General features: G+C 43.9%; 1 pseudogene; it reads right to left on the reverse strand.

The window, feature by feature from the left end:
• Positions 1 to 3,191: 3,191 nt before the first annotated feature.
• On the reverse strand, positions 3,192 to 4,088 carry LOC140427381 (uncharacterized; annotated as a pseudogene).
• Positions 4,089 to 18,506: the final 14,418 nt, after the last annotated feature.

Here is an 18,506-nt window from a genome sequence, read left to right on the forward strand (position 1 = left end):
CTTAATATACATATAAACACCTTGGGACTTTCCATTAATTTGCCCACTAGTGTTTTTTCATATACCCTCTTTGCTCTCCTAATTTCCTTTTTAAATACCCCCTGCACTTTGTGGGCATCCACTGGTTTCAGCTCCCTGTATCTGCCATAAGTCTTCCTTTTTTTCTTATTAATCCTGTATACCCCTTGACATCCAGGGTTCCTTCGACTTTTTGGTCCCACCCTCTACCTTTATGGGAACATGTTGGATTTGCCCTCTCTCTATTACCATTTTGAATGAGTCCCACTGTTCTGATGTGGACTTTTCTGTAAGTAGCTGCTCCCAAGCCACTTTGGCCACCACCCATCTTATCCTATTAAAATCAGCCTTCTCCCAATTCAGAATCTTTATTTCTGGTCCATCTTTATCCTTTATTATAACTACCTTAAATCTTACCGAGTTATGGTCAATATCACTGAAATGCTCCTCCGCTGTCACTTCTACCACACGCACAACTTAATTCCCTAAAATTAGGTCAAGTACTACGCGTTCTCTTGAGGGAGTTTCAATATGCTGGCTGAAAAAGGTTCTCCTGGATGCACTTTAGGAATTCTTCCCCCTCTAAACCTTTCACACTTTGTCCATCCCAATTAATATTGGAGGAGTTTAAATCCCTAATATTATTACCCTATTGTTTTTACACTTCTCTGAGATATGGCTACATATCTGCTCTTCTATCTCACCTTGGCTGTTTGGGGGTCTATGGAACAATGTTATGACAGCCTGGCCTAGGATGTGGTCAACTTCAGCTCCCCTTGACCCAGAGTCTCAACACAATTGAATTAACCAATAATTCTTAGAAAAATACCCAAAGTCTTTGGCCCTTGATTATCAAATAATTATAGTCACCAGGTTTGTAAATTTAAACTAATTTACTTATTATTTCTAACAAGAACTATAATGAAATATACAGCAAATACAACTGGTTAATTATTATCTAATCCCTAATCCCCCATTTTAACTTGCCGCCACCTTCTACAGACAGACAAGACAGACAAACACAGAAAGGAAAAGAGGGGTACAAATAATAAGGATGAACATCAAAAGATAAGAGTCTTTGTTTCAGATGGTTATTTCGAGCACATTTAGAACATAGAACATACAGTGTACAAGGAGGCCATTTGGCCCATCGAGACTGCACCAACCCACTTCAGCCCTCACTTCCACCCTATCCCTGTAAGCCAATAACCCCTTCTCAACTTTCTGGTCACTAAGGGCACTTTATCATGGCCAATCCACCTAATCTGTATGTCTTTGGACTGTGGGAGGAAACCGGAGCACCCGGAGGAAATCCAGGCAGACATGGGGAAAACATGCAGACTCCACATAGACAGTGACCCAGCCGGGATTCGAACCTGGGCCCCTGGTGCTGTGAAGCCACAGTGCTATACACTTGTGCTACCGTGCTGCCCCACCATTTCTCCTCTTCAAACTTTGTTTTCAGTTCAAGGTTTGCACTGTAGATTCATTCAGGTCTCTGTTCAGGAATACATCAACCCACAGATTTTCTGGGGAGAGAGAGAGAGAGAAAGAGAGAGTGAGAGAAGCAGAGCAGGTCCTTCCTTGAGTGTTCAGAATTCAAACTGAGCACCTTGGGTCTCTAAAAATCATTCCACTCGTGTAGGACCCAATCACCAACTGTTACATACAGAATATGGCCATGTGGCCTATTCGCTGGCCACCAGCCAATCAACTGAACCGAGTCCCACCCCATCTCTTGAGTGCCAAGAAGTCTGGGTCTTGCTATCCAAAGCTAGCAGCACCATATATTATGTTACAACTTCTTGAATTCCTCCTTCTCTCTGTTGCTTGACTTAAAGTTACATGTCCATTAAGCATCCATGGATCAAAAAGATAACAGCAAAAATTAAGAAAGGGGAAATAAGGGAATCAACAGGAAAGACCGTTACATACCTCCCTCCTGAAAAGGAATGAAATGTCAGTGCACTGCCGTTTCATTATGAGGTATGCAAGACATTAATCACAAACACATATCCATCCATCTCCATTATATAAGTTTGTTTCCCAATCTCTATATTGGTAACTAATCAGCCCTTAAATGCATGACAAAGCAGTCGCAATCATATTATCCTTTCCAGCAAGGCATACAAGTTTAACTTTGACTTGTTGTAATAATAAACTCCAATGAAATAAACTTTTATATAAATGCAAGTGGATTATGATCCATATGAGCTGAGCTTTGTTCATTGTCATGTTGGACATCTCCTTCAAAATGCTGAAGGGTTGATAGCATTGCCCCTACCCCCAGGTCATCTGGCATTTTAAATAGTCTGAAAAGTCCAGGGCAGCCAGCACCGTTTTTCTCACTAACATGGCCTTCAATCACCCAAACTCTACTTCGTATTCGGTGGACCACAGCGTTTTTCCTTCATTCTGCAACATGCACTGTACTTCAATCTCTACTGAGTCTGTCTCCATGTTGAGACGGACATGGCTTTATTGGTTCAGAGTTTCTTATGTCTACATCATGACTAGTTAACAGAGTGATCCCTGGTGTTTCCCTACATCTCTGTCTATATTCTTTCAGTATCTTTATTCGATGTTCTGTCTGTTCTTCTTCTGCTGATAGGTTTGTTTCTATGGTTTTAAAAAATCCTAAATATCTTCAAGCAGGGCTTTGTTTTCACTCTCATCTACAAAATCTAAGACAATGTGCCTCACTTTGTCAGGTTTCTAACTGTCCAAATTGGAGAGGGCCCCCTGATTGAATTTATTCTGCATTTCTGTTCCTTTGTGTCTCGCGTGTAATGCAGCCAATCTTTTCTGATTGTCCTATGAATGTTTGTCCAAATTTCGATGATCTTCTACAGCCAAACTACAAGCAGTATTGTCAATGCAGAGGGAAATGCTTTTAATCAATAAGCATTCTTCAACCCCTCCAACTTTGCATTCTCACTTTTTCTTCACATGGTTACTTTCAGTGACAAGTTAAGTTGAAGGTTGAATCCTCACAGTTTGTTGGCTTTATATGCATCATCCTTTGTTTTGCAAGTTTTACCTCTTCATTGGAACTTTTATTTCAATTTAGTATTATGGACTTATACAATTTGTGCTTTCCCATTTCACTTTTCTTCTTTACTATCAGATATACCAAGGTGATGCCTGTGGTATGAGCGTCCAAGGTGGGTGTGTCAAATCAAATAAACATTAATTGTTCCTTTAAATGGTAGCGGCCTGCAACTACTTTTCACATCACTATCAAAATCAGAGGATAGCACCTTCCTGGTTCCATGAACTTTCTGTTTTTTGTTAACAGATGTGGTTTCAGAATCACTGCATGGTTCTTCATCCACCTTTCTCCTCATTTTCAAAATGAATTGATCACCGATTATTGCATCTCCTTTGCTGTTTACTTCCTTTACCTTGAAGAGGCACTGTAGCCTTTAAAAGCATATGCGTTAATTGGCTGTTTCCTTGGTGTCATTTCAGTCATTGCTGTCCTTATCCTGAATAGTTGATGCCATGCTATTGTGTATATTTTCCTTCATAACAGGCATGCACTGGGAAATATTTGCACATGCAATGAATGGCAATGGGCTTACTGCAAGAGGCTGTAACAGATTACTTTTAGAGAAGTCCAATCCACGTTATTCTTCTAATCTGCTGTCTTCTTTTCTAGATTTGGAAGAATTACTTGCCATTTGTTCAAGATCAGTTAGTGATAAGTCTATTCGGTTGCAGCTGTTTATTATTTCTTCATAATCAGAACACAAATGGGATTCAGAACTCTTGTTTGAATCTTCATTACTATTAGATTCAAACTCCTCCTTCTTATGGTCACCTTCAGTTTTGGAATTCCCAAAATCTGCTGTTGTACTCGATTTTACCTTTGACAAACCTATGTGAGGAATCATTCTCGTCGAGATTAGTTCATCAGTATCAGCAGAATCGGATTCACTAACATTGTAATTTGATATGAGATTAATGTCTTTCAGCATTTCTTTCTTTGAGTCCTTTAATGCCCAATGAGTTTTCCTAATTCCCACATGTGCTAGCCACAGTATTTCCCTCGGGTTCTCTGTAATCATGGGTGAAGCTACAACCTTCACTCCTGCCAAATCATTCCCCAAAAGTAAATCTATTCCATCCACTGGCAATTTCTTAACCACCCCAACAACTACTGGACCTGACACTCAATCACACTCCAATTGTACTTTCTACAATGAAATTGGGATATAATCTCCACATATCCTATTCACCTTAGCTTTCATTTAACACTCTGGAGGGAAAACCAAATCCTTCTCCAGTAAGAGATTTTGAGTAGCACATGTAATCCTTACGATAGTTATGGGTTTGACTACATCAGTTGAGGAAAATGGGGTGACATTCCCCTCAGACAAAAACCCTGCATATCTCTCCTCTACCTCATTCTTCACACCTGCTCCTCCAGCAGTAATTACCTCAGGTATCCGAAGTCCAGTTAAAGCTACAGTCTGTCCTGTATTATTCTCAACTTTTATTCCCTTTGCCGAATCCTCCTGATGAACTCTAACAAGTCCCATGGGTTTTCCTTGCAACTTCCAACATGCTGAATGAATGTGTCCCTCTTTATTACAATAGTAACACCTGGGCTTTCGAGTTTCACCTTCAACCTCAGTACTTTCCTTCCTGTTCTGAGGAGGAGATTGCGGGGCATTCCCAGTATCCATTCTTTACCTTGGCTACCTACCTTCCTTTCACTCTCGCACTTGCTAATCTTTTCAAAATTATGGGGAAGATGGAACAAAGGTTTACATTTATGGATTAGCTCATAAATCGTCTGCCATAATTGCTGCCTTAGGTCTTCAGCATGGGTTTTTATCATAGAACATATAGAATTCTTAAATTCCTCTAAGAGAATGACCTCTCTCAGAGCCTCATAGATAGTTGCAACTCCCAATGCTTGTACCCCTCCATCAAAATTGTTCTGCTTAACACTTTCAAATTTGGCATATGTCTGTCCCAACTTTCTCCTTAGATTCCAAAACTTTTGCCTATTTGCTTTGGGAACCAATTCATGTGTACCCAAAATAGCCTTTTCTATCTGATCACAATTGTTAGACTCCCGTCTTGACAGGGAAGCATAAACTTCCTGTGCCCGCCCCGTCAATTTATTTTGCATGGGTAATCTCTACTTTTCTTTTGGCCACTCCATTTGGGCTGCTATTTTCAAAAAGCACTAAAAAAGGTTTCTAGATCCTTCTCTTTGAATTTTGTGAGGCTATGTATAAATCTAAACATATCTCCACTGGGTTCCATTCTAAGATTAAGATCCCCTCTAGTTCCTGGCAGCTCCCTTTAATTCCCAGTACCTTAAGCTGGAACTCTCTCTCCTTTGTCTTTTTCTCTCTCTCTAATTCCAACCACCTCATTTAAATCTCCATTTCTTTTTGCTAATTCTACTGATGGTTGCCATGGTTCAGGCTGTGTTTCTGCCATCTCTTTCAAATTTAAATGTTGACCAATGGCTTAAGTTATCTCTGCCTTCCTAGCTTTAGCTGACACTTCTATTTTTAATTCATCTGCCAATTCAATAAGCTTTTCTTTTGAAAGCTATGAGAAGTTGTCCACCTGAAGAAAAATCTGAGCACCCTCCAGAGCCATCCTGTTATATTGCTACAAACCTGAGGGTGAATTCTCCATTTGGGAGAGCTGCTGGAGAAGAATTGCAACCAGTTTATGATCCCCCTGGAGCACATACCTGGAACCAATTCCGTAGCCCTTGCATGCAAACTTATGCATGGCGAGGAATACAAGATATTCCTGAGGGAGACCCCCAGGAATCCCCTAACTAAAGGGAGCCCCCACAGAGACCCAGTTACTAGATGGAACCCTCACAGGGACCCTTGACTAAAAGTACCCCACACAGACCCCTTCCCCCCAACTTCCCCCACCCCCCATGTCCCAGAAAAGAGACCTCTATCTGGAAGCTGGAGAGAAATTCAGACAGAGGTAGTGAAAATAATTACAGCTGTAACACTTGCCTTGACGCTCCACATGCCCATTCCTAGAAGGAGGACAGCTGTGACCTGCATCTCGACCCTCTGATCCATTAGCTTCAAGCCATTTATAACTTTCTAGTAGTGGGCTGTGATTGACAGCTTTGACAAATGATTTGCAGCCTTGGTTCATTAATCTCCCCTCTTTGTGTGTGTGTGGAGGGTAATCCCTTTCTTTAGAAGGGCTCTGTGGGAGGTTCCTTTATTTAGGGGGTCTCTGTGGGGGTCACTTTAGTTAGGGGGTCTCTGTGTCGGGTGCCTTCAGTTAGGGGGTCTGGGGTCGGGTCTCCCTCGTAATGCGGTCCATGAGGGATATTCCTATTAAAAGGGTCCCTGGGGAGGTCTCCCTCTTAAAAGGGTCCCCAGGGGTCTCCCTATTAAGGGGGTTCATGAGAGAGGCGTGGGTAGGTGTCTTGTAGAGGAGGGGTAGGCAGGCAGTGAATTGTGGGAGGGGGGGGTAGGGTGGCCCTCGGATTGACTTTGGGGGCAATGGTCTTAAGGAGCTACCTCTTTGGTCCACCATGAGGACCACCACGTCAGGACCATGCTGGTAAATACAAGAAGTGATCTGTGCCCATGTGACTCCCGGCTCAGAGGACTGGAGAATCATGCAGGGCCGGCGAATAGGGTAAGGAGCCCACTAAATGGGTGCAAAAGGGCCCTTTAGACCTATTTGCATTCATGTGCATCCTCCCGCTGGCATGTGGACGGAATCTCGATCCCGGCACCAGCGGGTGATGAGTGCATTGCGTTCCAATCAGCGCCCGGCGCCAATCCCGACTTTCCCCTGGCGCCCGATTCTGCTTGCCATTGGGAAATGCACATCGGGCATCAGGGGATAGAGAATCCAGCCCCTGATGTCCCATTTAATTTATACTATAACCCAAACTTTGCCATCTACCATTCCAAAGATCCTGGACCCGAGCCCTCAAATTATGTAACAACACCCTGGGCTAGGGTGCAGTCAATTCTAGCTTCCCTTGACCCAGAGTCGCAACACAATTGAATTAACCAATAATTCTGAGACAAATATCCAAAGAATTATTTGGCTGCCAAATAATTCCAGTCACCAGGTTTGTATATGTAAAGGGACGAGAGGGGTGAAAATAATAAGGATAAATGTCAAAAGATGTGTCTTTGTTTCAGATGTTTGATTCTAGCATCTTTCTCCTCTTCAAACTTTGTTTCAGTTCTGTGATTTCACTGTGGATTCATTCAGGTCTCTGTAGGTTCAGGAATACGTCAACTCATAGCCTTTTTGGAGAGAAAGAGAGAGAGAGAGAAAGGGAGAGTCAGACAGACAGATAGAGAGCGGAAGAAAGAGAGAGAGAAGTAGAAGAGGAGCAGATCCTTGCCTTGAGTGTCCAGGATTCAGACTGAACTCATTGGGTCTCTGAAAATCATTTCACTCGAATAGGACTCATTCATCATCTGTTACCATGCACAATATGGCCTTTTGGCCAATTCATAGGCTACCTGCCAATCAATCAAATTGAATTCCACCCCATCTCTTGGGTGCCAAGACGTCTGGGTCTTGCTGTCCAAAGCTAGCAACAACATATACTATGTTGTAACTTCTTGAGTTCCTCCTTCTCTCTGCTGCTTGACTTAAAGAGACATGTCCATTAAGCATCCATGGATTAAAATGATAACAACAAAAATAAAGAAAGGGGAAGTAAGGGAATCAACAGGAATGACATTTACAACACCACCATTAATGTAATTGCCTCCTTTTTGTTTTTTGCTTCCACCTATATGGCTTCAATAAAGAAACCTTCTAACGTATCATCCCTTCTCACTGCAGGACTTCTTTGTCAATACTTCTTCTTTTACAACTCTCACTTCCCATCTCGCCTGAAGATTATTTGTCCCAGATAATTGAGTTGCCACTCCTGCTACCCCATCTGTGAAAGCAATGATATCATATTCCCCAGTGTTAATCAACACCCTCAGTTCATCTGCCATGCCTGTACGATTCCTGGCATTGAAATAAATGCCATCCAGTCTTGCCATATTCCCCAGTGCCTTAATATGTTTATCTTTGTTCTGCCTTTCAGACAGATTTTGTTTTTTTCCATAATTTAGCTGTGCATCACCCCCTACTTTACCCCTAATCTGTGATCCATCCGCCTGCCAAATTAGTCCCCCCCCCACTAGAAAATCTCCCCGCAAGGATGTTGGTCACGTTCCAGCTCTGGTGCAACCCATCCGACTTGCACAGGCCCCAATTTCTCCAAAGTCGGACCCAGTGATACGGGGGACTAAAGCCTCCCACCTGCACCATCTCGTCAACCATGCATTCACCTGCTCTATCCTCCTATTCCTCACTACCACATTACACTTGGAGCAATCCAGACATTCAAACTTTTAACATCCTGCTTTTCAATCTGCTATCTAGCTCCCTAAATTCATGCTGCAGGATCTCATCCCTCTTTCTACCTATGTCGTTGGTACGAATGTGTACCCGGCCTCGTACTGTTCACCCTCCCCCTTCAGAATACCCTGCAGCTGTTTAGTGGCATCCTTAACCTGGGCACCAGAGAGGCAACACACTGGAGATACGTCTGCAGCATCCGAAATGTTAGTCTCCACCACTCACTATCAAGTCTCCTCTCACAATTACCCTTCCACTCTTACTCCTCCCCTCTTGTACAATCTCATGAACATGAACATGTCTCTGGCTGCACTCCCCAGAGGAACTGTCACTTTCACCATTTTCCAACACAGAAAAGTGGTTCTTGAGTGTGATGCACTCTGGGTCTTTCCTGACTACCGATTCCTGCACACGTGGTCATCCAGACTGCAAGGAGTGCAGAACACAGGACTGAGCTCTGCAGTCATACTTCAAGTGAAAAAACCCTTGCCTTAAATTTATTCCAAGTAGAAAATCATTGTTATTTTTTAAATGGCCCAACTGCAGTATCACTCTGAAAAAGAGTAATGACACAACCAAATAGCACAGAAGGAGGCCAGTACCACTCCTTGAAAGACCTATTCAATTAATTATAATGCTTTTTATTTTTCCCACAGCCTTGAGAAGGTTTCCTTTTCAAATATTTATCCAGTTTCCTTTCAAAAGTTACCCCTGAATCTTTCTCCTGCACTTTGAGACAGCCCATTCTGATCATAATATTTTAATAAAAACCTCCTCTTCATCTCTCCTCAAATCCTTTGCCAATTACCTTAAACCCTTTGTTTACTGACTCACCTGCTGGTGAAAGTGCTTCCTTCATACTTGTTCAATGAAAGCCCCCCATACTTTTTGATACCTTCATTCAATTTCCCCTTAACTTATCTGTTATAAGGTGAACAGTCCTTTCTTCTATAGTTTATCCATGGGTATCAGCTGTTCCAATTCCAGCTATCCCTGGTCTTATGGATCAGGACTCTGAGATTGATAATTTGAGCCCTTGCTACCTCATAGTTCTCTTGATCTGGTCACACATCAGGTCAGACTAGACAAGAGCATTGGCAAGCGTGCTTCCAATAAAATGGAAGGAACATGAACAGTGAAGAGGTACTTCCATTGTGTTTAGAACCTGTAACACTGAGAGCTGTCCTGCAGATGTCCTTGGACTGAAAGCACACCACAGTTTACCATGATTGCACAGTAAACATCTCCACACTCCTCATGAGATCTCTTGCAAAGTCTTTTATACTTCAAAAATGACTCTTAGACGCTCCTGGTCAGACAGAAATCTTCTTTTATATATTAGCTCTATGAAGCCAGAATCCCTATGTGCCGCTTAAATGGCAATGCATCAATAGGTAGCAGGTGCCTGTTGTCCATCTGCCAATATGATTTGCTCCTCCTGTCCTGTGATTCACTGCTGGCTTGTTCCTGATGCTGACTACCTACATTATCAGAGTGTGTAATTGTGCTGACGCTTAGCAAATAATAAGAGAAGACCAGTTTATCTGGTTGACTGAGGATAGTATCTGTGGGCTTGAATCTTTTTTTGCAGGCCTACATAAATAGAAGAGGAACAGGTTGGCTCTGTGGTGCAGTGGTTAGCACTGCTGCCTCATGACACCGAGGACCCGGGTACGATCCCGGCCCTGGGTCACTGTCCCGTGTGGAGTTTGCACATTCTCCCCGTGTCTGGGTGGGTCTCACCCCCACAACCTAAAGATATGCATGATAGGTGGAAGCCATGCTAAATTGCCCTGTTAATGGAAAAAAAGAATTGGGTACTCTAAATTTATTTTTAAAATCCAGAAGAGGAACAGATTTCAAAAGGTTAATTCTAAAAAGCACTTTGTGTACTGCTTGGATTACAATCCACTGCAATTGGTGTTTTTGAGGTTCAATGTATGCTTGTGTGTCAGTGAGTGAGAAGAGAACACATAATAAGGATCTTGTGAGTACTAATCTGAGATTGTGTCAGGTCTTTTACTTCACTTTTCCACACTTCCTTAATGCAGTTACACTCTATGATGCCTGTGTGGACTACTTCAAATGAACCATGGAGAACCAGTGAATGAGTGAATGTGCTCCCTGCACCCCCCCCCCCCCCCCACCCCCACCCCCCAGTTCCTCAATACTCTTTCTTGACCTTGAATCACATTGATCTGTGATCAAATAAATAAACATTCTTACCCGTGCCCAGATACAACTCTCCTCTCTTCAGCCCCAGGGCCAGCAGGAGGCTAGAATGCTGGTAAAGGTTATGGATGTATGCTTCGGGAGATTGGGGATAAGGTATGATACTGAGGTAGAATGTGTTATGTCTATATATGTGTTTCTGGAACAGACCTCTTCATTCACCTGAGGAAGGAGCAGCGCTCCGAAAGCTAGTGACATCGAAACAAACCTGTTGGACTTTAACCTGGTGTTGTAAGACTTCGTACTGTGCTCACCCCAGTCCAACGCCGGCATCTCCACATCGAGGTAGAATGAAGCTGAGCTGGCAATAATTGTAATATTGGCTGTCAATAAAGGAAAAAAATAAATTGATACAACATTTTATGCGGCTGTTTTCAGATCAGAACATGGCCCCGCATGGGCAGAGTATTTCTAACCAAGTCTTTAGGACTCTGATTTGATGAAGAGGTGTTTGCTAATTCGGACAGGCACATTAGCTACTCAGTGGTAGGCCCATTTCTAAATGGTGCAGCCTCATACTCAGCGTTAACCATGTGGTAAGGCTACTGACATTTGATGCCCAATGTCAGCTGATGGAAGTCACAATTGACCCCATAAAAAAGAGAAAATAAGGGTATCAGCGATAACCCTTGAGCTCTGTAGCATAGGAGCCTGACAAATAGAGTAGGGAAAGATTTTTAATACAGCATGGAGGGAGTTAAAGTAGGATGAGAACCTTGAAGACATTTGGCAGGACTGAGGAAGTCAGTGAGGCCTGGTTGGAATTGTAACATAGAACAGGTCATTCAGCCCATTGAGTCTTCACTGAGATTTACCCATTGATGTATAAGTTAGACCTAGGCTATGTGAAAAGTAATGTTTAAAACGGCTTGCGTACATTGTGGTTCACAAAAGCTTTTGATGACCATTTATGGTCCACATAATGGCAAAGGTTGGGAACTGCTGATCTAAGCTATTTGCTTCAACCACTCCTTTGATAGCTCCACATTTTAACCATTCTCTGGGTGAAGACTCCTTGGGCGGGATTCTGTGATCCTGAGGCTAAGTGATGACGCCATCGGAAACGCCGTTGCGTTTCTCGACGGCGTCAACACGGCCTCAGGATCAGCAATTCTGGCCCCTTCAGGGGGCCAGCATAGCACTGGAGCGGTTCACAACGCGCCAGCTGCTGATCCCGGCATCAACTGGGCACCGCTGGAACCGTGCATGTGCAGTGGCACCGGCGCCAATGCGTGCATTCTCAGTGGCACTGGCGCCAATGCGTGCATGCTCAGTGGCACCGGCGCCAATGCGTGCATGCACAGTGGCTTCCTTCAATGCGCCGGCCTCTATGAAACATGGTGCAGGGCTACAGGGGCCGGCGCGGAAGAAAGGAGGCCCCAGCCAGAGAGGCCGGCCCGCCAATCGGTGGGCCTCGATCACGGGCCAGGCCCCATCGGAGGCCCCCCCAGGGGTCGGACCCCCGCTCCCCCCCCCCACAGGCCACCCCCCCGACCCTTCCACGCCGAGCTCCCTCCGGCTGAGAGCAGGGGCGGGATTCTGTGATCCTGAGGCTAAGTGTTGACGCCGTCGGAAACGTCGTCAACACTTCCGTCAACACGCCGAAAACTGCACTGGAGGAGTTCACACTGCCCCAGCTGCTGATCCCGGCGTCAACTGGGCGTCGCGGGATTGGCGCGTGCGCAGTAGCACCGGCGCCAACGTGCGCATGCGCCGTGGCTTCCTTCAACACGGTGGCCCCGATGCAGCATGGCGCAGGACTACAGGGGCCGGCACGGAAGAAAGATCGGCGGGCCAGAGTGGCCGGCCCGCCGATCGGCGGGTCCCGGTCGTGGGCCATACCACATCGGAGGCTCCCCCGGGGTCGGATCCCTCCTCCCCCCGCCCCCCACAGGCCGCCCCACGACCCTTCCAAGCTGAGTTCCCGCTGGCTGAGAGCAGGTGTGGACAGCGCTGGTGGGACTCACCGTTTTTATGATGGCCACTCGGCCCATCGTGGGCAGAGAATTGGCGGGCCAGCCGCGTAGAGCGGCCCGCGACTGGCGCCGCGCCAACCACGCCGGCGCCATTTGCGCCGATTCTCCACTCTGTGGAGAATTGCGTGCCAGCGTCGGGGCGGCGTGGCGCGATTCGCGCCGGTCGCGGGGATTCTCCGGCCCGGCCCTGGGCTGAGAGAATCCCACCCCCCTGTTCCCGATATGTTTCTTGTGTTGTATTCTGGTGTATTAGGTGAGCTGATGGATGAGTAGAACGTTGAGAGTCGATAAAGGTTGCAAAAAATTGAAAATAATAATTACATGGTGTTTATATTGCAATCAACAGATGAAGGTTTAAACTGTTGCAATATGTTTGAAGTATGATCATTTTTGGTAAATAACCAGTTACTGATCCTTTGTCAGGAGAAAATAGGTGCATTAATGACATGCCTGATGGTGCGGTTCTCTAATCATTTCTCCAGGACTTGCAGTCTTGCAGTTTCATCATCAGTTGCTTCTCGGAAGCTTCCGTTTATAATTTCAAGGAGGACAATGACTTGGGAAAAGAATACATGAGATAATTTCCCTTTTCCTTCCAAATGTGACACAAGTTCTCCTCTTGAAAGATCCTCTACTTGTAAACAACTGGTGTCCTTCAAGGTTCTAGCTCTTCTCCCATCACCACAGAAGATTTACTGGTTCCACTGTTGGCCATGGCTCATAACTCTGAGCATGGACTCTCATCTGGGCCTGACTGGACTCACAAAAGGGGAGGGCAACTAATTCCTGAGGTCTCAAATGGCCCTGCTACTCAAACATGCACATACCCTTTGACAAACATTAACTGTGCAGTTCGTTGCTTTTTAACTATACAAATTTAATTCCTCATGCTGCTAAGAGTTTAAAATATACATCATAATTAATATATTAAGGAGTAAACTTCTTCTCAAGTTTTTTCACATCTCATCTGATCTGTGATTCAATTGAAATTTTTTAACTGTCTCCGTGGTATCATTTTCTTCTACACAATTCACCATTCATTGGGCACATCTATCAAAATGATTTGATCCATAAATTCAGTGAACGAATGGACAAGGATAGTTCAATCTTGCTGTTCCCCAGAGGAATGTCCTCTGGCAAAGCTCTGTTCTTGTAAAGTGTATTAGCACACCTTTCCCACAGCCTTCTGTATGGAATAGAATTTTACTGCATAATTAATAAGGGAGGAGAGGACTTATAGCCTCACATGGAAACCAAATATTTCAGTCAGCTTAAATGAGCAATTTATTAAAGACCATTATCTGTCCATATTGATAAGCCGTTGGCAGCTCTTTACAGGAGTACTGAGGTGAAAGACAGTAGTGCAGATCATTCCAAGTACATAGAGCATGCATTGGAAGAGCATGCAACAAAGGCAATAAGATAAACCATTGACTGGGAGACCACCTGAAACGTCAGCATGGTCTGATAAATAAAGATAGCTTTGTAAATGGATTGACTAAAAGTAATGTTGCAATTCCAGGATATAATATTAAAATTCTGAAGATCCAATATACCTCAAGTCGATAATTATAACTAGAACTAATTTGAAATGCTGGAACAGTACTTTCAGTTTTTATATCTCTTTCACTGGAACTATCATTTTCTTTCTTACTTAATATATTAAACTGCTTTGTTGTCAGCCTTGATTCAGTCTCTGCACTCTTGTCTCTTGAAGCCAGAGATTGGTGGTTTCAAGTTCCACTTCTGGATCTTGAGCACAAACGTTGTGGCCAATATTTACCTTTCAACCAATACCTGAAACATATTACTGTTTTTTTTAGCTCATTGCTCCTTATTGGACCTTGCCCTGTGAAAATTGGCCATCACATTTCCTACAGTACAACAGTGATAACACATCAAATATACTTTGTTGGTTGAAGAGCACTAACAGATATCTTGTGGTCATTCTAAGTTTTATATAAATGCAACTGCTTCCTTTCTTTCCATTGGTCTGTCCACCAGCTGCTAGATATCCTTGTACACTTGCTCAAAGACACTTAGTCCAATTCCAGATCACTTACAGGTGTATCTATGACCATCGATTACTGTTTGATTTCTTATAAATTTGCTGACTAGCCTTACATCTACCAGTTATGTCATTTTTCTTTAAATCTAAACTTATTCAGCAGAATACTACACATAGCATGCCATGTACACTGATGACCATGTGGCAGTGTTTTATCAGTGCCCTAACTACACAAAGATCACAAATCAATTTATAAAGAATCTGCTTAAAATATCATTACATCTATGGCATTGAGGAAATGTGCTTTCCATATAGTTATTTTCTCAGAGTGAATGTGTTGGTGTCCCCAGTCATGACTGATTTATCGGCTGGGAGCCATTTTACATTGCTGGTTTAACTGCCCATTCATTGATCAGATTTTCAATGGTAAATTGTTATTCTTTTCCCCTGAGGGGCACGTGTCTTCATCTATGCGGGCATAGGTTGAGTGTTGCAGGAAAGTGAAACACTCTTGCATCTTTCAGCAAGTGCTTCAAAGTGATTTGCAATATGTAGTAAAACTCTAACTACCAGCTTGGCTCAGTTGATGACACTCTCACCAATGAATTACAAGGTTGTGGCTCAGGTCCTACTAGATACCGATACATTATGTAGGCTAACTTCAGTACAACAGTAAAACAATACTGCATTGCCATCGGTGTCTGGTGAGATCTTGAAGTCTGTTCAGGTGGTATAAAAGATCTGATGGCACTATTCAAAGAACCATTCTCCCACTGTCCTGATTTCAAACAATATCACCAAAATCAGATTAACTGGCCACTCATAAATTTCCTACTCACCAGAACTTTCATACGCACAATTGGTTGTCATGTTTACCCAAACATCAACAGCGACCGTGAATTCATTAGTTTGAAAAATCCAGAGAATACAGCAAGGTTTTATAAAAATGCAAGCTTTTTATTTAATTTTATTTTACCACACTGTTCACAGTGATGAGTAAGAAATAGCCATCCCAACTGAACTGGTCTTGCATCGACATTTCACAATGAGTAACAGACAACTTAACAACAGCTAAAGGCAAATTCTGACAAACATTTTGTGGATTATCTTTTAATTTGTTTTTGGTCTGTGAACACCACTGGCCAGGCCAGCATTTATTGTCCATCCCTAATTGGCAACTGAAAATATCTTTCATTGAAACCTCTTTACATTGAATATGTTTACCATCACCAAAAATGTGGATTCAATTCATACCCATATAACACCCGTGAGAGTGTCCTAACTCCCCAAGCTACCCATCCTCCATTCCTAATTATAAAATGATTAATGTTTTCAACTCTGATGTAGATTGCAAGATCACAAGTGCATGCCTTTGAACACATTCCAGACAGTATTGCACATACAAACAAAATGAAGCAGTGCTATTTTCTAGTACCAGGAGTATTAACTCCTGACTGAGACCTTTTTGATGTTAGTGAATGCACTCTTACACCTGTACATATTGTTTCAATTTTGGAATAAAACCTGTACTTCCAGATACAAACTTTGCATTCTAGGATACAGCATAGTGTAACGCAAATTAAAAATACATTTTTTTGTTAAAATTAAAATATCCGATAGCCGACTTTACTTGACCCAGTAGATCAGAAGGATTTGAAAGCCTATGCTAATTATGATAAGTCATTGTGAACAACTGTTGAGTGTAAGCCATGCAGTGAGGTTGTTGAACATCTCTAAGACTTGGAAAGCTTCATGGAATCATGAACTCTTACGTCATTGGTTTCATAATAATGATTTCTGGCATAACTTAATTGTAGCGCTCAGCCCAACGATCAGTCATATTTATGCCAAGGTTCACAAGCAAGTATAGTTACAGTGATTGATTCCTAAATTCCCCACTGCACTACATTAAGGGTGCAGTTACTGCATATTACAATGTGAGATTGGTTTGTCTTACATTGCATTGATATTACATCGAGCTGATGTATAGTGGCAACAACAGCAATGTACTGTGATTAAAAGTTTAGCGTGCCTAGATGTCTTCTTCTTCTGAGGTTGGCCACCGCTCTCTTAGATGAACGTACACTTTAGAGTGAGTGACGTCAAGAGACAACAGGGGAGAAAATTATCTCAGGCAGTGGTGCAAACGGGGAGAGTTAGATCAGTCACCCGTTATAACAGAGTTTAATATTCAGTTCCATTGCAGTCAAAGGAACGAAGGATCTGCTGCCGCGTATGATGTATATCTGATCTGATATGGTCCATTATAAGCCACCACCCAGCATGAATTTCTACCTTAGGCTGGATTCTCCAATTTGAAGAATAAGTCCTGACGCCATCATGGGTACAGTGGTATTTTACACCGAAAAAACGGCACAAAAGCTGCACCGATCCTCCATCTGGTGGGGGGGGGATAACAGGCACACAGTGTAAAGCCCCTGGCTTTTCCTGCGGATACGGACGGAGAATTGCCGGGTCGGTGGCCGTGCATGCACACGGCGATGGCCTGCAGCGGCGGCAGTGTGCAAGATGGTGCCGGCCGTGCACGGACGTGGCGTGTAAAAAACTGCCCCCCTGCAATCAGCCTTACCACCCACAGAACACCCCCCACCAGTGCTCCCAGCCCCCATAAAATCCCCCCTGCCTGCAGAACAGCTCTCCCTTCCCCCACTCCCACGCCCCCCCTATCCCTCACTACCCTCCTGCATGCCCCTCCCCCCCCTTCCCCACCCCTAGTTGCTGGCTACGAACAGGTCCTCAAAGAGGTTGGCAAACTTTCTCCACATGTCGTGAAATCTCTCCTCAGATCCCCTGATTGAGAATTTTATCTTTTCGAGCTTTAGGAATTCACCGAGGTCTGAGAGCCACTCTGAGGCTCTAGGAGGTGCTGCTGACTTCCAGCAGAAGTCTCCGTTGGGTGATCAGAGTGGCGAAGGCCATGGCCATCTGCCCCCTTTCCTTTGAAGAGCTCTGGATGCTCTGATACCACAAAGACCGCCACAAACGGGCATAGCTCTGTCTTAACCCCTACAACCCTAGACATGGCCTTGAAGAAGGCTGTCCAGAGCCCGTTGAGTCTGGGGCAGGGCCTGAACATGGGGCGATCAGAAGAGCAGGGGATGCTCTCCCCCTCCCCCTTTTCTGATGTTGGGTCCCTCAATAAGGCACTGAGTGCCTTTGAATGAGGGACACACCAGTCCTCTCTCCATCACAGGGAGTTTTTGGGCTCCCTAAATGGTGATTCTCCCGCAGGCCACTGGTTAAAAAACAGTACACACATGTAGGTTACTAGCCCACTTGAAGCCTCAATTAGTGGTGAGGCACAGAGGCTGTCCATGAGCTGTCCAGACCTGGACTAAATTGGAGCAATGGTGGGAAGGCACCAGGGTCACTGCCGCAACCTTCTGACTGAATTAAACTCCCCGCTGTCTCCAAACTCAATTTAGGTGAAGGCATTAAATTTCACCCATTAGGAAATTGTGGGTGCGCTACCTACAGGTTTCCATCTAACCAATCATTTGGGAGGGAAATCACTGACAATGCCTGGCCAGCAAACAAGGCTTTCCAACTTGTTATGCACAATCATACTGTTGGATGTAAACTTGCAGGTGTGGAGATTACATGGGACTACATGGGGCATATGACACAGAAATAAGTCATTCAGATTATCAAGTCCATGCCAGTATTCTCCTTTCAGCCTTCTCTCATTTCTGTCATCTAAATTTACCATTGTAACCTTCTATTCCCTTTCCCTCAAACGCTTGTCTATCTTCCTCTCAAGTGCGCTGACACAATTTGTTTCAACCATTCCCTGTGGTAGCAAGTTCAGCATTCTCATCATTCTGGTTTAGCACAGTGGGCTAAACATCTGGCTTGTA

The sequence above is a fragment of the Scyliorhinus torazame genome, chromosome 7, assembly GCF_047496885.1.
Source record: "Scyliorhinus torazame isolate Kashiwa2021f chromosome 7, sScyTor2.1, whole genome shotgun sequence".
Lineage (NCBI taxonomy): Eukaryota > Metazoa > Chordata > Chondrichthyes > Carcharhiniformes > Scyliorhinidae > Scyliorhinus > Scyliorhinus torazame.